The following is a 17,494-nucleotide window of genomic DNA, read 5'->3' as shown; positions in this document are numbered from 1 at the left end:
AGAACAATGAACACTGGTGGCGAAGAGACCGATCTGTGCCAAAATGTCATTGCAAGTTTTGAGACCCGTTTGTAATTTGTACTTCTGTATTAAACAGTGCCAATCACTTGGTAAAAGTCTTGTAAAACTGGAGGCAAAAGAGCTCTCTTGCAGCTTTTACTGTGTTCAATAAGACTTATTTTCAAAATCTTTTCCAAGGATCTAGTGACTATTCTGCAAAAGTTATACTTTTTTTTGGTTTGCTCGTTAAAGTGATTTGCTTGTTCAGTATAGCACAGTGACTCTATATAGTATGGGGAGCTGGGGTGTTTACCAAAGCCACCGCTCTCCTTCCACCCCCAGCCTTCCCCCCCTTCAGGTATGTTTAAGCAGTCTATGCTCTTTCTGTGTTTCTGGGAGTCTGATGCTGGGCTGAAATATTGGTTCACTGTGTGTATGGTTCACTAGTACAGTCAGATACTGAGGTCAGTCTTCGTTGTGGTTTAAGTAGCCTGTTAACATCACTGGGATTTTGATGGTACTGGGGCTGAAGCTTCCTTTTCTTCCCCTGAAATCATGTTAGTTATGAGGACGTTGCTTTATGCAACAGAAATGAATCCATTATCTGTGAGAGAAGCAGTTTCTACAAATCTTAACTATTGGGGTCAGAAGCACTTTACTTTCTTCTTCCAACAGAAATGCCAATACAATGCAATTTTCAGTTCTCTTGAACTGGTGCATGGCTTTGAATGAGTTCATAGCAGGAAGTGCTATAATAGCCTCAATTCACTGTTGTGGCAACCCACACTGTTTTTCATCCGAGGGGCATATCCCATTGAACAGATCGGGGCTATTGCTTCATCCATATGAAGCATCATCTACTCGGAATAAATGCATTTGCCCCACTAACAGCGAAGTCTGATTTTTTTTTTTTTTTTCCTCTGATGTGTGAGGCTGCTCTGCAGAATTCAGAGACAGTTATTTCTGATTTGACAAAGACAACAGAAGAAAATTGGCTCCTAGAAATATCTGCTTATCCTTAGTCCTTGTGGTAATCTCTCATGGAAGTATGATAGGCCAGGGCAACGTGATTTAACTTTGAAGCCTGCTCTGCTTTGAGCAGGAGGTTGCACTGGAGAACTCCAGAGGTGCCCTACAACATGAATTTTTCTGTGATTCTGTGACACCCTTGCAGTTTAGCAGGTCATCACATTTCTGCTACGTTCATATCCTGTACTGCTTAATGCTACCTTTCACAGCTCTACAGTAAACCACTTTTCCTTCCTTTGGAAACATTAAGGTCTCTGTTGCACTTTCAATGGTTCCCAAAAGAGTTAGAAAGGGATTTTGTGAATTACATTCAACAGTATTTTTGAGCAGAGCTGCAAGATGTGGCTGGGCTTAGCGAGTTGGTGGGTGTTGACAGGAAAAGGTGAATGCAGGAGAGTATTCTAAAGAAAAATGTAAGTTGAATCCTAGTACTTAGGAGGTGATTGCTCTGAAGCTGTGCTTCCTTACTCATTTCAGTGTGATCATGATTTAAATTAGCTGTCTGCTGTTTCTTTTCTGCAAGAATCTTGCCTATAAGTGGTGCCTAAAGCCATGTTCTGCAGAACCAAAATTTTGCTATTTGAGGTTCAATTGATTTCCCCTTCAGTTTAAAGGGAACGCTCCAGGACACCAAACATCAATACCGTGACATTGCAGATGCTGGGCAGCTGATGTTAAATGCATTGCACGCTTGGATCTTTTCCTGTGGCTTTCCCTTTGCTCAGATGCCTTTTGCAATATCTTAATTCTTTTTTTTTCCCATCACAGCCTCATTCCCCTTCTAGTTGCTTTTTACCCTCTGGTCTTCATGCCCTTCTTCACACAGTTCCTGACCCCTTTATCAGCGTGCCTCCCCTATTTTGTTCACAATTTAATTTTTGTATCATTCTGTCCTCTTTCATCTCTCTGTGCTATGCATATTTCAGTCCAGATTCTCGTCTATCCAATTAACTTTGTTCTATTTCCTCTGCCATTTGAAGAAACTTCACTGATGAAATAGTGAATAGAATAATAGAATTCCCTTTTCTGGTGCTCGGTCTGTAGCAGCATATAGGCCCGATCACCCACAGAAGTCAGTGGCATAACTTAACTGCCAGCAGTGCTACAGACATTAGCCCTAGATAAGGTACAGTGGTGCTGTTTTGTGCCAGTTTCAAACGAGCTCTTTGGGGTAATAATGAACCATGTTATCTGTTGCCAGCACGGTTAGAAATGAGAAGTGGATGGCACATGCACTAGCATTTCCTTAAACACCACAGACAGCCTCGTGAGGGAAATCTTCAAAGCAACAATATTAAGAAACTGGACCATGCAACTATCAGTATTTTGATAAGAATTTTCCTTAAAAAAGCCTTTGCTTTGCTTGTGGAACACTTAATGTATGAGGGATTTGGCTCCATGAGAGAAAAAAAAAAAAAGTAGTAACTTCAAGCTTACATGCAAGTTGGCAGAAATTTAACAAAGGAGCCTTGTTAGTCTTCTCGGCAGCACTGATAAGCAGTCCAACAGCACTGTACAGTGTGCAAACAACAGTCGTGTCTGCAAGCATGGTCTGTGCCTGAATGCTGTAACCAACTGTATCTAGATTGGAACCCTCTGGTGAGGATCTCCTTTCTCTGATGGATCACCTGGGATTTCCTGTAGCCCTTTGCCTTCCCACCAGTTTTGGGAAGTTCAGAATATGGGTCTGAACTTTCTAACGTGAGTATCTCTCTAATGCAGTTAAGCATCTTTTCATTTTGGATTCTCCAGTTTCTCCTCCTAGTACTTCAGAGAATGACTTTAGAAATAGCATAAGAAACTGCAGATTCCAATATTTTAAAAGAGTTATTCAGGAGGATTTCTGTGAGAGAATCCTGTACAATTCCCATAAGTTCATGGAAAAAGTAGGTGAAGTCCTAACTGTGGTTTTATCCCTAACCAGAGTCCCAGTCACACAGAAAATCCTGTAAGCTCACTCTGATAGCGCTTTTAACTTCAGTTCCCCGAATCTGAAGTTACTACAATTTCATTAATTGCTACTGTGGCCATTTATGAGGATTCAGGTTAGTTCTGACAGTCTTCCAACACCTTCTGTAGTTTTTCACATAGGCCTGGAGTGGACAGACAAGTTCTCCTGTAATTTACTAGAAGAGATCAGAAAACAGAGAGGTCCTGAAGAAAGATCCCCAGTGGTCTTTTAATGTCCTATACGGCTAAATCCCTCTTTTTGAAGCTTAAGTGAATTTGTCCCTTCATGAAAAGTTGTTTAGTTAAAAATGAGATTAGTATCTTCATTGTTTGCATTGCTCTAACTCACAGTTTTAAAACCCAAATTGTGTAGACAAGCACAAAAGCCCTGTTTCTGCTTGTGATCTTTAAAGAAGGTACATTAAAAGTCAAAATAAGTCACAGGACCCAGTTTTCCTCTTGGGCCTCATCAAAACCAGCAATGGATGACACTAAGTTCCGTAAGGCAGACATCATACATGAGTGTTACATGTAATATTAATCAGTGTTATTCTGGTGTATGTTCAGTAGTGTAATTCCTGATTTATAGCAGCAGACATGCACACAGAATTGATCTGAAGGCATTTTGTAACTTTATCATGCTGCACCTGGGGTTTTTGCTGTGAATGTAACCCTTTTTCACCTGGGAAATAATCTTTATCCATCTTGTGGTTAAGGCTGTGTGGTTTAGTGTGAGTGTAAACAGAGTAATTACCAAAGTGATACATTTCCCTCCCTTAATGTAATAGACTTCTAAATGGACTCAAAGGAAATTAGGGAGTTACATACTGAAAAGAAATGACCGTGTAGCATACTGTAGTCAGTATAGACATCTGTGTATTTTTAATTAATGTTAAACCCGTGAAAGAAGGTTGTGTTTTCTTTTCATGTGGAGTTAAAAAAACAAAACCCCACAAAAAAAAAACCCCACCCATTTTGATCCTGTATATTAAGAAGATTTTCTGCCATCTGGGTTATCGGGTTTCATGTATGTATATTAGCAGTCAAAATCTTGAATTAAATTTTTCAAAGTGCTGAAGAAACACTGTGAAACACATGCCTTCATCTCCAAATCTGAAACGTAATTGCACAGCTTTATCTATCTCTTCAGTCTGCAGAGTCCAAAGAACTCGCTAGGTATCTCTTGGCCATGCTGGGAGGAGGAAATACTTGGCCAATATTAATGGGGCAAACGAAACTCAATGACAAAACTCCCATTGGTTTCCAAGGAGCAGGATTTAGCTTTTAACTTTCAAAAAATATCAGTGGATTGTAGGGTCTGACTTTGTATGAACAGTCGCTGAATATCTGGTTCTTGTGTACCATATATTGTGAGGGGGGGGAAGGAGATTTATATATCTTGCTAACAGATTTGTTTGTGCCTCTAAATAATTAGGTGTATGGCTGGGGTTTGTACTTGCATTTAATACCCCCTCTTGCAAATTGCTTCTCAGCAAATGTAGGCTAAGTTTAAAAAAAAAATCAGTTCCATGATGTCTATATATAGCTGAAAAGATGATGTGACATTTGAACTATGTGCTAACCTTGCTGGGATTAAAGCTGTGGCTCTAGAGGGCCTGTGGGCCAGGTACAGGCAGAACACTGCACCTAGGTTTAAAATGTGTACCTTCTGGAGACCGCTTGGGATTGCAATTACTCGACTAATGTGGTGTTCCAGTCTCATTAGAACTTTTAATTCTAACTACTGTAGGAGTTTTTCAGATAGGAACTTTTGGACCCCAGTTTCATCAGTAGTAGAATTCCGGATCTTTTAAGCATGAGTCTGTGAAGTACCATTTTAAGATTAATTTAATCTTTATTTACTTCCTGTTTCCAACTCGATTCTTGATCACATGCAAAAACTTCATATGTTGCCTTCTGGCAGTTCTTGAAAGAATTTTTTTCATAGCAATTAGGCATGCACCATTTTCATTTAAAGTTTTTTCTAAGAATAACTAGAAAGCGATTCAATCAAGGCATCTTTTGTGTATGTGTAAATGGCTTGCATGCATTGTCATGCTTGAAGTTCTGAGAAAATAAATTTGCTTTTGTGTGTCAGAGTAGGTAACACAGCAGGATTTTAATGTGATCATAATTTAATGTAGTATCCAGTAACAGGAGCATAATTAAAGAATATTAGTTCAGTATTTGGACTGGAGAACAATTGGAAACATGGGAAGAAATATTCTAGGACATATAGAAGCATAGGTGAAAAGAACACTCGGTAAAATATTCTTCATTTACTGGTGGAATAGCAAAACAGTTCACATGCAGCATTTATGTGTTTTCCACCTGTCTGAGACAATATCAGGCTTCCTTTGAATATGAAGCAACATTAAAATGTTAGGAAACAAGAAAAAAGGGAACATGATTAGAATTAACTTAATACGGGCTTTCTTAGTTTACAGCGCAATATATTTTAGCATACAACTAGGCAGACTGTTTTGTACTGGGAATGTTTTTTGTAGTGCCTGTGACCCTATAGATAGCTAAACTGTGATTAGATGCCTTTGCCTATACATTTCCTGAAAGTAGGTCTCTTCTGAAGCGAGCAGTGCATGCTGAGCTAGAAACTAATTTGAAATCCTGACAACGAGTTCAAATATGTGCGAAGGAATAATGAAATGATTTTTGTAAAGCCAGATTGGCCTTCCTGAACCCTAGGGAATGATGCCCTTCAGTTCCTGGCAGGATCCTGGCATTCCGTTTTTAAAAGGCACATACAAAATTGTACTTTGAAGTCAGTATCTAAATGAGTCATTGTCCTAGTAATTTGTTTGACTTGCATCTTTTTGAAGGCAAAAGGAAGAAGGGTACTTTCTTTTTGGTTTGGACTAAACACAATTTATAATATTGCTATGTTATTAAAGATAGTAGGAGAAGGGTATAATATTAAATCAGAAGGGTGTGATGGGTTCCTCTGGAGGCAGAGGCGAGAGTGTGTCAGTCAACTGTGGCACAAGAAGGGGGATAAGAGGAAAAACTGAAAGCTGAATACAAAAGTCTCCCCTCTCCTGTGCACGTACACAACAATTAGATCAAAGACCATGATAAGCATGAGCTTGATGAAATTTAGAGTTGGCAGTACTGCCTATTTGGGTAATGAGGTGTCACTGGAGTGAAGATCACAAAATGTAACTACAAAAGAAAGAAGCCTGCCAGGCATTGTTAAACCTTTGCTTTTGACTGCAGTCTGAAGATTCTCCTGAATCCTTTATGCAGTGAAAATTTTAAACAATGTGATTAACCTTAACTATGTCATAAATGTAACGCAGGATTTGAAACGTGCTGTGCAATCTCGGCTGTACCCTCTCTGTTAATCTGGTATTTGTAATTGATTAGTGTGTGTAATAGCGGGCAAAAAGATAACACTTTAATCAGCTGGGTACCACACGCGCGCGCGCACACACACACACTCCTGCTAGAGAAGTGTTCACAACTTAAAACACACAAAGGAATAGGAGTGAATAGATACAGATTCTAGTTGTTACCTGTTACACTAAAATTTAAGGTCATTAAAATTTAGAAGTTTTGAGTAGTTCACAATTCAAGATTCATGTATAATTTAAGCATCAATAGTACTACCGTGTTATACGTAATCAAGACTGTAACTGTCCACAGAGTTTAATCAAATGGTCCATTCAGTAATTCTACTGAAGTTAATGAGTGCTTTTCTCCTGATTCAGTTGGAATCAGCACTGGATGCAAATATTGCTTTAACTTTATGATAACTTATTTAAATAATCAGAACGCTCTTATACCTGCTTCCATTGAATAAATGCCTGAGCCATTCTGGGTCAGCAAGACCCTTACCTACTTTATTTCATTCTGGATATTTGCCCGAAGTTACTACACATGGAATGCCTCAAAGCATTTCCTTGATTGTGGTTTTCCACAGTTCTTACTGTTGTTTCAGATGAAATCTGCTTATTTGTATTTCTACTTCTGTGTGTTTACCCTGGTGCTAACAGTACAATAAGCCCTGGGAAGATGCTAACGTGCTCTTGTATTACACATCAACGTTTGAGAAATCTCAGTGTCTTAAAGAGGGGGATTTTCCCCAAACTGCGTAGTTGGAAAACTCAGGCATAAAGATACAGGTTTTACCTGAAATCACCAATTTACAGCTGTGCTTAGCCAGGGGGAGAACCTGACAGTCCTGTCCACCACTTCTGCAGTATACCTCTTAGGCAATCATATTCCAATTCTATTTTACCAATTTATTGCCATAATTCCATTAATTATCCGATATTCCTCAGATGTTTGAGAAACTTGGGTCTTAAGTCTTACATACTCCATGAAATATGCCAGTTCTTACTGGATTGAATTATTTCACCAGAAATGTGTCTCAGGATTTAGTTAAAGGCTGTGATTTTTATTTTGCATGGTTTCTGCAGCAGGGTGTTATGACTTTGTGGAGCTGTGTGGTAGTACTAACTAGAGTGTTAGAAAAAGACACGAGGCTGTGAAAGTTATGCAGAGCTTGAGCTACAGAGGCTTTCCTTCTGCAAAATAGATGATTGTTCTGAGGCAAACTGATAGGACTGTTTCTTGCTATCCCATCTGCTAGTAAATATTATTCAGGCAAAATATTGAAGTTCCTTATTTTTATTTTATCAACCAAATTTTGGCACCTAGAAATTAAACTACTTTTGAAAATATCCTTCATCATCTTTCACTGAGATTTTAAGTGATGATTGGTTTATCTGAAGTGCTGCCCTTCACATTAATCTTCGTATGTCTGCATGATAAGTGCAACTTTATTTGGCTAATGTTATTTTTTTCAGTCCATCTTTGGTATATTTTTCTCTGGGATTGCTATGCATTTACTTGTTTTTTTTCCTTGTTCTTTGTAATAAGAATTATGCCTAATTTCCAACAGTGCACTACGGATTTTTATAAAACTCATGATCCTATGTACCAGTTTGTGAAATTCATCTGATCCTCTGGTTTGTACTTTCAAGTACCTACCCTTTGCCAAATAAGAGGAATTTTATAGGGCTTAAAATGACCCTTTGAAAGGTTTCCTTAAGATATTGAACTTTTCATGGAGTGTAAATGATCAGTCCTTAATGTTGTGGTTTATTTGTCTTACAGTAGTTTTATCAATAACCTGATCACTTTTTCTTTGTAATCTATTTTTATTTCTCCTTTTGCCGACTTCTATATTTTTGGGGGAATTAACTAAGGAATGAGGATAGAGTTATTTTAATTGTCTCCAGCCGGGTTTTTAAATTGTCTCATGACCACTATATCTAAGTGCCTCTTTCAAACAGTTAACGGGTGACAAGTCAGGTAGGGAGGGTAGTAGCAAAACCTAAATTACAGACACATTTGGTTTTAATTTAAAGACTCACTTTGCTTCAGTGGTCACATTGATCTGCTACCTTAATGTACAACAAAGTATGAACAAACTTAATTATCTAGCTGCAGAATGTTTTAGTATCTAGAAAATGCAGTACTTCATAACAAACCTGTAAGGAGGAAACACAAAACTCCCTGATATTAATCGTCTTTAAAGTATAGCTGGAAATAAATTAATTATCCACTGTGGTATACTAATTGTTGTTCATAAATTTATTCTCAATAATGTCTTGACTATTTTGAGCTATTGATAAACACTACATTTATATTTACATTTTGGTGAAGAAGAATGTTCTTGTTGCTGAAGTTCATTTCCCATTGATTGCGCAAAATCCTTCTTTTGCACATTCTTCATCTGCTAGTTGACTATCTGAATTAACTGATTTAGATGGGTTTGTGGTTCCACTTACCCTCAGGTATCCTTATGATAATTCAAAGCCACCTTGCATTTATCTACCTGTTCCTATTATATACAATCTACTAGAAAGCCTGTCAGCACCAAATATTCAACTGTAACTGTTTTAAGACGCTCTGCTTTGAGATGTGTAAAATTGTTAGTCCAAACTGCTGAAGAGTTTCTTCAATTAATGGAGGAAAAAAAAAGAAAGGAAGAGGATATCTTTAACGAGCAGACACGTTCTTAGAGAAATTAACTATTGTCTGTAATGCTTTGCGTTCCTTGGCAGGTTTCTATGTTGCGTGCTTGGGGAAGAAACATTTATTTAAAGTTCTGTGAGGTAAAGAGCCCATTTTAGCCTGGAAAAAAGAATAGCAGGAAATAAGCAATCATCAGTAAAGTCTGTCTAAACTGCTGCTTCATGCTAATAACCTGAAAAGTGCAAAACTTGTGCTGGCAATTCAGTCAAAACAGCCAGGTCCTAGGTCATCTTGGGGAATGAAATGCTAGATTTCAATCACTGCTCAAGAGGCCAGATTGCTAAAACTGCTTTGAAGTTCTCTTGTGATCTTCTATTGAGATGCTGAGAATTAAAACTGCAGAGAGGTTAAGAAGTAAAAGGAGAAAAGAAGCAAAATCTGAAAAAAAAACCAGATTCAGAAGCTTTGACTTCAGGTATTTTTTCAGGTTTTGCTTTACAGGAATATTTTAAAAAATACTCTTCAGTGGTCAAAGAATTGCTGAAATCGGACTACCTATTCCAAAATGAAAATGCAGACTTAGAAGCTTAATTTTGGGCTGCTAATTTTGAATGTGTGGCCCTGATCTCTAGATACATGTTTGGAGATGCTATATTTAGAAAATGGATTTGGTTATCTTATGTTACCTACAAGTCTTAATGCCCAAACCTTTTGTTTATTCTGAAGGTGCTGCAGTTTCTTGTCTGAGCTAGTCTGATTGTCCAATTAAAAGGTGATTTCTTGCCGTTGGTATAATTGTGTTTCATCACAATTAGTAATTCACAATGGCGATCAGTTGGTTTGAATTTTATAGTGCTGGCAGTGTCATGACTATCTCTGAGACAAAATTCCCACTAATTCTTCTTCCAGTATGACTCATATTACCTCTGAATTCTTTCCAACGTAGCAGAATATCATGCATTGACTTCTCTGCAATATACTTAATACAATAAATCAGGAGCAACAGTTAATGAAAATGTACTGTATGGTACATAACTATAGGGAAAAAAATGACAGGAGTATTTTTAGGTATAAACTAATTATTGTAATTTCACTTTCCCTATGCTATCTCTTCTTCCTAGCCAGGGTAATGATCTGTCTTATCACTAAAGTGCCTCTACTAAATCTTTTGAAATGTCAAAAGAGAACTAATATTTACATCAGAATAATAACTACAATTACTTAGCCACTTTCCAATTCATTTGGAGTCAATTATTCTTTAGTACTAAGAGAAATAGAGTCTTACTGTAATACTGCAATGAGTTTAATTAATCCTTTTTCACATACAGCAGGCTGATAAATGAAATTCAGCCTGTAATTTAAGAGCTTGGGGAAATAGTATGATATTAAGGGTGCTTTGAGGGATTGACAGCTTAATTTATTACAAAGAGTAGTAGTCTGTCTTACCTTGGAGTTCATTCCAGTTTTGCAATTAATGATTTCAACTGGGGAGAAGATCATCATTCTAGGAAGGCTTTCCAAACAAAATTTTTATGGACTTCTTGGCATCACCTATCGATTACTGCACAGTTGTAACCCTTCATTTTGTAAAAATGACTGATAAACAATGCAATGTGTAATACCAAAAGTGGTGCTGAAAAGTTCATAGGAGCTGGAGAACATGATATATTTGTCTAGTAGAATTTCCCACAAGTTGGTATCATATTTTCATCAGGAGGGAGAAAGGGTAATTGGATTTAAATGTCAAGATGTTCCTTCTGTAGTTTTGAAGTTGCACATCTATTTTCTCAGATACAGTTTTTGCTCGTGATTGTGAAAACTGCACCCACTTGTCACTGAAGATGACCGTAAACAATTCTCTAGGAGTGAAGTTAAATGCTGAACCACAACCTGAAGGTTTGACGCAAGCAACATGACACCACTGGCACAGACAAGAAATAGATTATTCCATTGGATATGGTAGAGCGTAGGTGAAATAGTGATTTTACTAAGAAGCAGCCCAGATAAAGCTAAGGAAGATTAATCCAGCAACAGATCTCTAATTCAGGAAAACATGGGTTCAGATGTCCAAGAGCTAAAGACAGTTGCCTACAGGAGGAAAACACTGGCAGATTTATTTTCCTATCCCTCACATTTTTTCTAGATATTTGAACGAAATACTCCTAGAGTGTCAGTTATTTCCCAAAATGGGCACTTGTGGGTATGGTTAAAATAATAACAAAAAGGGGTTTTAATAAATGATACAGAAATGTGCAGATAGCTCCTAATACAATTCCCTTGGCAGCAATTCTCTTCCATGCATTTGACCCTTACTGGTACTCAGAAGGTGTTGGCTTCTCCTGACTCCGGCTAAACTCAAAAATAGCTTAAGCGGCACAGTTAATGCTAATTATAATTTAGTAAAATTGGGTAAGTAAGAACGGTCATATTTCTTCAGTGTCTGTATTGGGAAATGGTGTCTGGGCTGCACCTTGTTTTTTCTAGAATCTCTTTAAATTAGAGGAGAATCTAGGGGGTTTCTCTCATGTTGCTGAGGTACAAAGAGAACCCCCATAAAGGCGATCTTCTACGAGTGTTGTGTTCATATTCCTGCTGTGTGTTGTGTTCAGAAGTAACTGATAACCTGTGTAAAAAAACTTCTTGTGAATAAGGATAGCGTAATTTCAGTTATACACCTCTGTGTGCTATTTGTTATAGCAATGCTAAATATACTTAAAAGAGACTTGTCTTGCCAGAACTTTGTTTTACAAGAACTGTTCTCGGTATATTTGTTAATCTTCCCTTTTATAGCTCAGGTTTTTTAAGAGGATGCTTGTAATGCTTTAGGAAATGCACAGCTCATGGATACTGTTTGATATTGAGGTAATTTTTGTGCACCTCTATCGGTCTGTGCACTCAAAGCATTATCTTTGCTTTCTCTTATTCTGTTCTTTTTTTCATCCCTATTCTGGACTTGTATTTCAGAGACCTAGCAGCGTTAAAGGCTGGTTTACTTAGGGTACTTCAGTATGTAAGATTGTACCTTGGTTTAACAAGGAAAGAGTGCTGAGCGTCAGGGAAAGAATTAGGCATCTGTGATTGCCTGTTGGGTCAGATCAGAATTCATAATGAAGAGGGACGGAGGCTGTAAAGCCAGTGCACTAGAGGGAAGCCCCATTAACTAGTCCAAGATGAGGGAGAAATCTGATAAAGTGAGGGAAAAGAAGCCCTGACCACCAGAATTCAGTATGCCGCTCGTTTGTGTTTTCCAGTTGGTTTCTAATCAACTTCTACTTTTTCTGCTTTATCTTGTAAGTGAAGAGCATTCAGAAACCTGGTAGTGGTGGTAGAGCTTGGAAACCTTGTTCCAACCTGACCGGTGTGCTACACGGTATATTTTTGACAGCTCCCTAGTGGTCAGTTAAATCTCCAGAAGGTCTTGCGTGGACCTTAGCTGTCCACCGTTAGAAGAGCTGGGCTTAGAGACTGCATTTGGGCTAAAGACCTCAGCCTTTGTTCAGACGCCGGTGGCCAAACCCCATGGCGCAGTGAGAAGAGACAGAAAACAGCAGTTACTGACACAAAGCAAGTTGATTCCGTGGGGCTCGCTGAGAGTCGTGAAAACTTGATCCCTATATTGCTGTTCCTAAGTAGTTCCTTTAGCTGAGTACAGGCAAAAAACACTTCACTTTCACAGGTTAAAACCTGCTCTTTCCTTAGTGATTGCAGTACAGGTGATTTGCGCAAAGTTTTCCTGCTTCCTGCGCGCTTGGCAGTTCAATGAAAAGAAGGTGGGAGAGTGCGAACCCTGGCTGGGGCCAGGGCTGATTTGCAAGGCTCCTCATGGAGAAGAGGAGAGTAAAAGTTTTGATGTTCCACTGATGTTTCAGTGCAGCAGGTGACTGACAGGTGTCTGGAGAGCATTTCTCCCCTTCCTCCTCTGGCTTACTCTCCAGGTGCTGGAGTGTTGAGGTACCAAAGCTGCTCGGTCAGGAAGTCTAATTAGGCGGTTACAATTTCCTAATGTCAAATTTCTGAGTTACTTAATGACAGCAATTCATAAGAGATACCGGGGTTGGGAGCAAGACCTATCAAATAAGCTACTGTTGTTGATACTATTTATGATAGTGCTGTCTTATGCTTTTACAGTGCCTTCCAGTTCCAGCGTCCTTGGTAATGAGATGCATTTGGCATCACTAAAATTCAGTGGGTGGACAGTAATAATCGGATGATAGATTACATGTGGCAGGGTAAGTGTGTGGCCATAATTATTACCAAAGACACAACTGCAAATCCCAGTTCTTAGAAATAGCTCTAAATGAGCTTTCTTATCTGTGCATCATAAGCAGGGCCTCCTTCAGACAATGGATAATCAGTAAAGTAGATTTTAGTCATTTTTATCTAAGGATGAAAAAACACAATCATTTTTATACAGTTTTACCGGTATATCTGGATAATAGCAACTAAATTAAAAAAAAAACCAAAAAACCAACAACTTTTTTTTATTTTTATTTTATCATCACTGCATATCATCACTTTACAGTCCCATCTATATCACTAATCACTGGGCTGTTATTTAAGTGCTTTTTTTATACCTACCCTTGAATATCAAGATAAATTGTTGCTTGTACATTTGACTTTGAATTCCTGGTTGGATGGGAGCTTCAGGGTGTGGTGTTTTATATTTTGTTTGGGTTTTTGTGTTTTGTTTTTATCGTGTTTTGCTTTTTAAATCTATGTATGCCAAGGAAGTTAAACCACTCCTCTTCTATCAGTTTGGACTGACTGGTGTACCTGGCAAGGCTCCCGTACGTCACCAGGTTGTTCAGTACCATATATCACATGTACTTAATCCAGTCCCTGAAGCTATTTTTTTTAAATTCCACCAGTTATATGCAGGGAGTACAAATTCCTGTTGTGCTGTGACTCATCATTGGCCCTATGTAGCCTGATACTGGGACACCCAGTAGATGTGATGGAGTTAAACTTCATTCATCATTATTTCTGTGGTATTCAGTTAAGAAGGAATATTAGGAGTTAAGTTCTGAAGAACAACTACCTAGCTTGCACTGACTTAGAACCATTAAATGCTCACCCGCTCGTTAAAGGCATGAGGAAATCCTGTGGATTCCTTTTTTTCCATGGCATTTCTTTTTCCAGACAGAGCTAAGTACCTTATCTCAGTGCGGCTGGGGAGGGCAGAAGGAGAGAGATGGTGCAAGTGTTGGCCATCACTGAGGGGAGCGCTTATGCCTGTTGCAAAGAGAATTCGGCGAACGGGGTCAGGAAAGCGGAGGTACGTTTTAAAGTACTTAGTGGCATATCAGTAGGATGATCAAAGAACCCGAGGCCTTGCGTGGTCTGAACACAATATAGGTTCCTGTCTTACGCGTTACCTCTCCTCTGCTGGAAATGTGCAGAGTAAGGCTAGAGAGCCTGGAGCCCTTCGCTGCCATCACTCCGGAGAGCCGGGCAGGACTGGAGGAGGCTGTGATCTACCCCCAGATACAGGTACAACCCACCAGACTATGGATAAGGGAGGAGGAAGCCAAAGACATCAACACAATTAATCAGTCACTATTTTTAAAGCTGCGGGATCTTACTATATTTTTCTTTTTCCTTTTTTCCCCCAATACATGCAGACTGCAAAAAGGGGCCAGCAAGGCCCAGGGAGGAGGTCCATGAGGCTGTCCCCCTTTGATACTGGCTTAATTTCAAAATGCTTTATGAAGGGTCACACGGCAGGCCTAGAGGCAAGCTGAAATCTAGTATGTATAAAAAGTTTTTCTAGGCTTAAAAAGTTCAGGAACAGCAGCTCTTGGGAGGATGAGGTGTACCTCCATGATGCCCGACAGATGTCTGCCTAACCTGTGCCTATAAAGAATGATAGGGTTTCCATAACCTCTCTTAGCTGCCTATTCTATTGTAATTACCTTTTGATGTATAGAGTTTTTCCCAATCTAAGTCCTTTGCACTGAAAATTAAGCCAATTATGTCTTGTCCTCTCTCCGGCAGACACAGAGAATAATTCATCAAACTCCGTCTTAGTAAGAGCCTTTTACATTAAGACAATTCGTCTCATGTCCTCTTCTGATCCTCTCTTTTCTACATGAAAGAAAAAAGAAAAAAAGCTGAATCTTTGAATTTTGCCCCATTTTTTCCAAAGCTTTTAGCATTACTTACTAACTTCCTTGAAACTCCCTGTTCTGATCTACTTGCTCTGACAGGGTGTGCATAGAAGCCAAAAAGATTAACTTCTCTTCAGACTCCAGATCTTTAGGATGTTTGGTCCTAGCAATCGGTGACTAAAACAAGAGTCTTGTGAGTGTCTTGTGTGTTTGGTCAGATCTGTGAGCATATGATGCCCTTATAGCCACTGTTGAACATTTCCTTAGCTAAACATAAAAATTCCTGAATTAGGATGATCTTCGCTTCTATAACTGCTCTTTACAATAATACCTTACTGTGATTTTTTTTTTTTTTTAAGTTTGTTCCCTGTCTGTTTTATGAAATGTTCAGAGACAGCAAATGCAATAAGCTGAGTACAGCAATAGTGTTGAGGAACAAAGGAAATTCCCCAGAAGTACATTTTTGCGCAGGGTCAGTTAGAAAACATTCTTGTTTTCTATCACTGCTTTTTTCTGCTCTCTGTAACATTCAAGTGCCAGTGGTAGCCTCTGTGTACTGTATGGTATGTAGATGATCTACGTGATCAATAACTTATAAAGTTGGCATTTCTTAAATGATTAAATTTTCAACAATGATAGCAGGTTACTTCTCTGCTCTTGTAGTTATTATCCCACTGAATAGTTATATATTTCAAAACATTTTTTTAATTATTGTGACCCACATTTTGACTGACAGTCTTTTATTAACACTGGGGCTGTATAAAGAGCATTCAATTTTTTGCATTTAGGGTATTAATCATCTTTAGTGATGATGGCTTGCTGTAATTCCCAAGTGACTGAACTATTCTTTGTGCTCTGACATAATTTGTAAATCATGGAGATAATGATTTAGTGAAGAGAATCACTTTATGTAATGGGGCAGACTCTGTTACAGTTGTAAAATCCTACCAAATAAGGTAGAAATTTGGTGTGGTAATGAGGTCGCTTGAGATTACTTCTTTCTAGAACAATGCCAAGGAGAACCGATGTCCTTCCCAAACCAAAGGCAAGATTTGGCTCCATCTTTACACTTGTCCATAGTTGTAATGTTACGCAGGAAGTGTAATTTTCAGAAACTTGAAGTGTCCACATGACTGTGGTTTTGAAAGATGTTTCATAAATGACAAATATGAAAAATAAAAAAGAGAAGCTTTTGAAGACCTTTGACTTGAAGCCCCAAAAGTTAGTGGAAATGTGTTTTCTGGCTTTGTCCCAGTTCTATCAAATATTTTAAATAAAAATCTCTAGCTTGCAGAGGCTGTTCAGCTTCTAATTTCTGAAGAAATTAATTTAAATACAAATTTAATTGCTGAAGAAAAATGTTACCAATTACCTAAAGGAGAGGAAAATGAAATATGACTTATTTTTTATGCAGGAAGGAAACTTACTATGATATTCTGCAATAATTTAATCTGCAAGAGCTGCTTTGAAGTAGTGCATAACCGAGTGGGGTTGAAGTTGAGTCTAGTATCAGGCACAAACCTCTGATACAGGCAAGGTGCTACCAGTCAGCAGTAAAGGTTTCTGTCCCTCCGGCCACACTCTGAAGTAGATCTTCCTTTCCGTGGTGCTGATCTTTCTATTTTCTCAAGCTTCCTATCCATATATGTCCTGGTTTCAGCTGGGATAGAGTTAATTGTCTTCCTAGTAGCTGGTACAGTGCTATGTTTTGAGTTCAGTATGAGAAGAATGTCGATAACACACTGATGTTTTCAGTTGTTGCTCAGTAGTGTTTAGACTAAAGTCAAGGATTTTTGAACTTCTCATGCCCAGCCAGCGAGAAAGCTGGAGGGGCACAAGAAGTTGGGACGGGACAGAGCCAGGGCAGCTGACCCAAACTGGCCAACGGTGTATTCCATACCATGGGACGTCCCATTTAGTATAGGAACTGGGAAGTGGGGGCAGGGAATCGCCGCTCGCTCGGGGACCGGTGGGGTGTCGGTCGGCGAGTGGTGAGCAATTGCCCTGCGCATCATTTGTACATTCCAATCCTTTTATTACTACTGTTGTCATTTTATTAGTGTTATCGTTATCATTGTTAGTTTCTTCTTTTCTGTTCTATTAAACCGTTCTTATCTCAACCCACAAGTTTTACTACTTTTTTCATGATTTTCTCCCCCATCCCACTGGATGGGGGGGGAGTGAGTGAGCGGCTGCGTGGTGCTTAGTTGCTGGCTGGGGTTAAACCACGACAATATAAAAATAATAAACAGAAAAGACAATGTCTTGTATAAGGCTGTGACCAAATAAGAGTTAAATCCCAGTTAGTGGCCAAACCCTTTTGTTGAATTTTCAATCTGGATGTACAGCTATCATTGGATTACTCTCACCTTTTTGTCCCCAGTGAATCCAGAAATTATGAGTTGGGT

At 38.7% G+C, this 17,494-nt stretch overlaps 2 protein-coding genes across 3 annotated transcripts in view; both read right to left on the bottom strand.

Moving 5' to 3' along the window:
- The window catches only part of CHST8 (carbohydrate sulfotransferase 8), a 193,124-nt gene that overhangs the window by 53,831 nt on the left and 121,799 nt on the right, over positions 1 to 17,494 (bottom strand). The window lies entirely within an intron of this gene.
- Positions 1 to 17,494, bottom strand: part of KCTD15 (potassium channel tetramerization domain containing 15) — a 231,646-nt gene that overhangs the window by 138,054 nt on the left and 76,098 nt on the right. The gene's annotated exons all lie outside the window — the stretch shown is intronic.

This window comes from Accipiter gentilis, chromosome 7 (genome assembly GCF_929443795.1).
Source record: "Accipiter gentilis chromosome 7, bAccGen1.1, whole genome shotgun sequence".
NCBI lineage: Eukaryota > Metazoa > Chordata > Aves > Accipitriformes > Accipitridae > Astur > Astur gentilis.
Note: the sequence above shows the minus strand (reverse complement) of the source record. Positions and strands in the feature narration are given on the sequence as shown.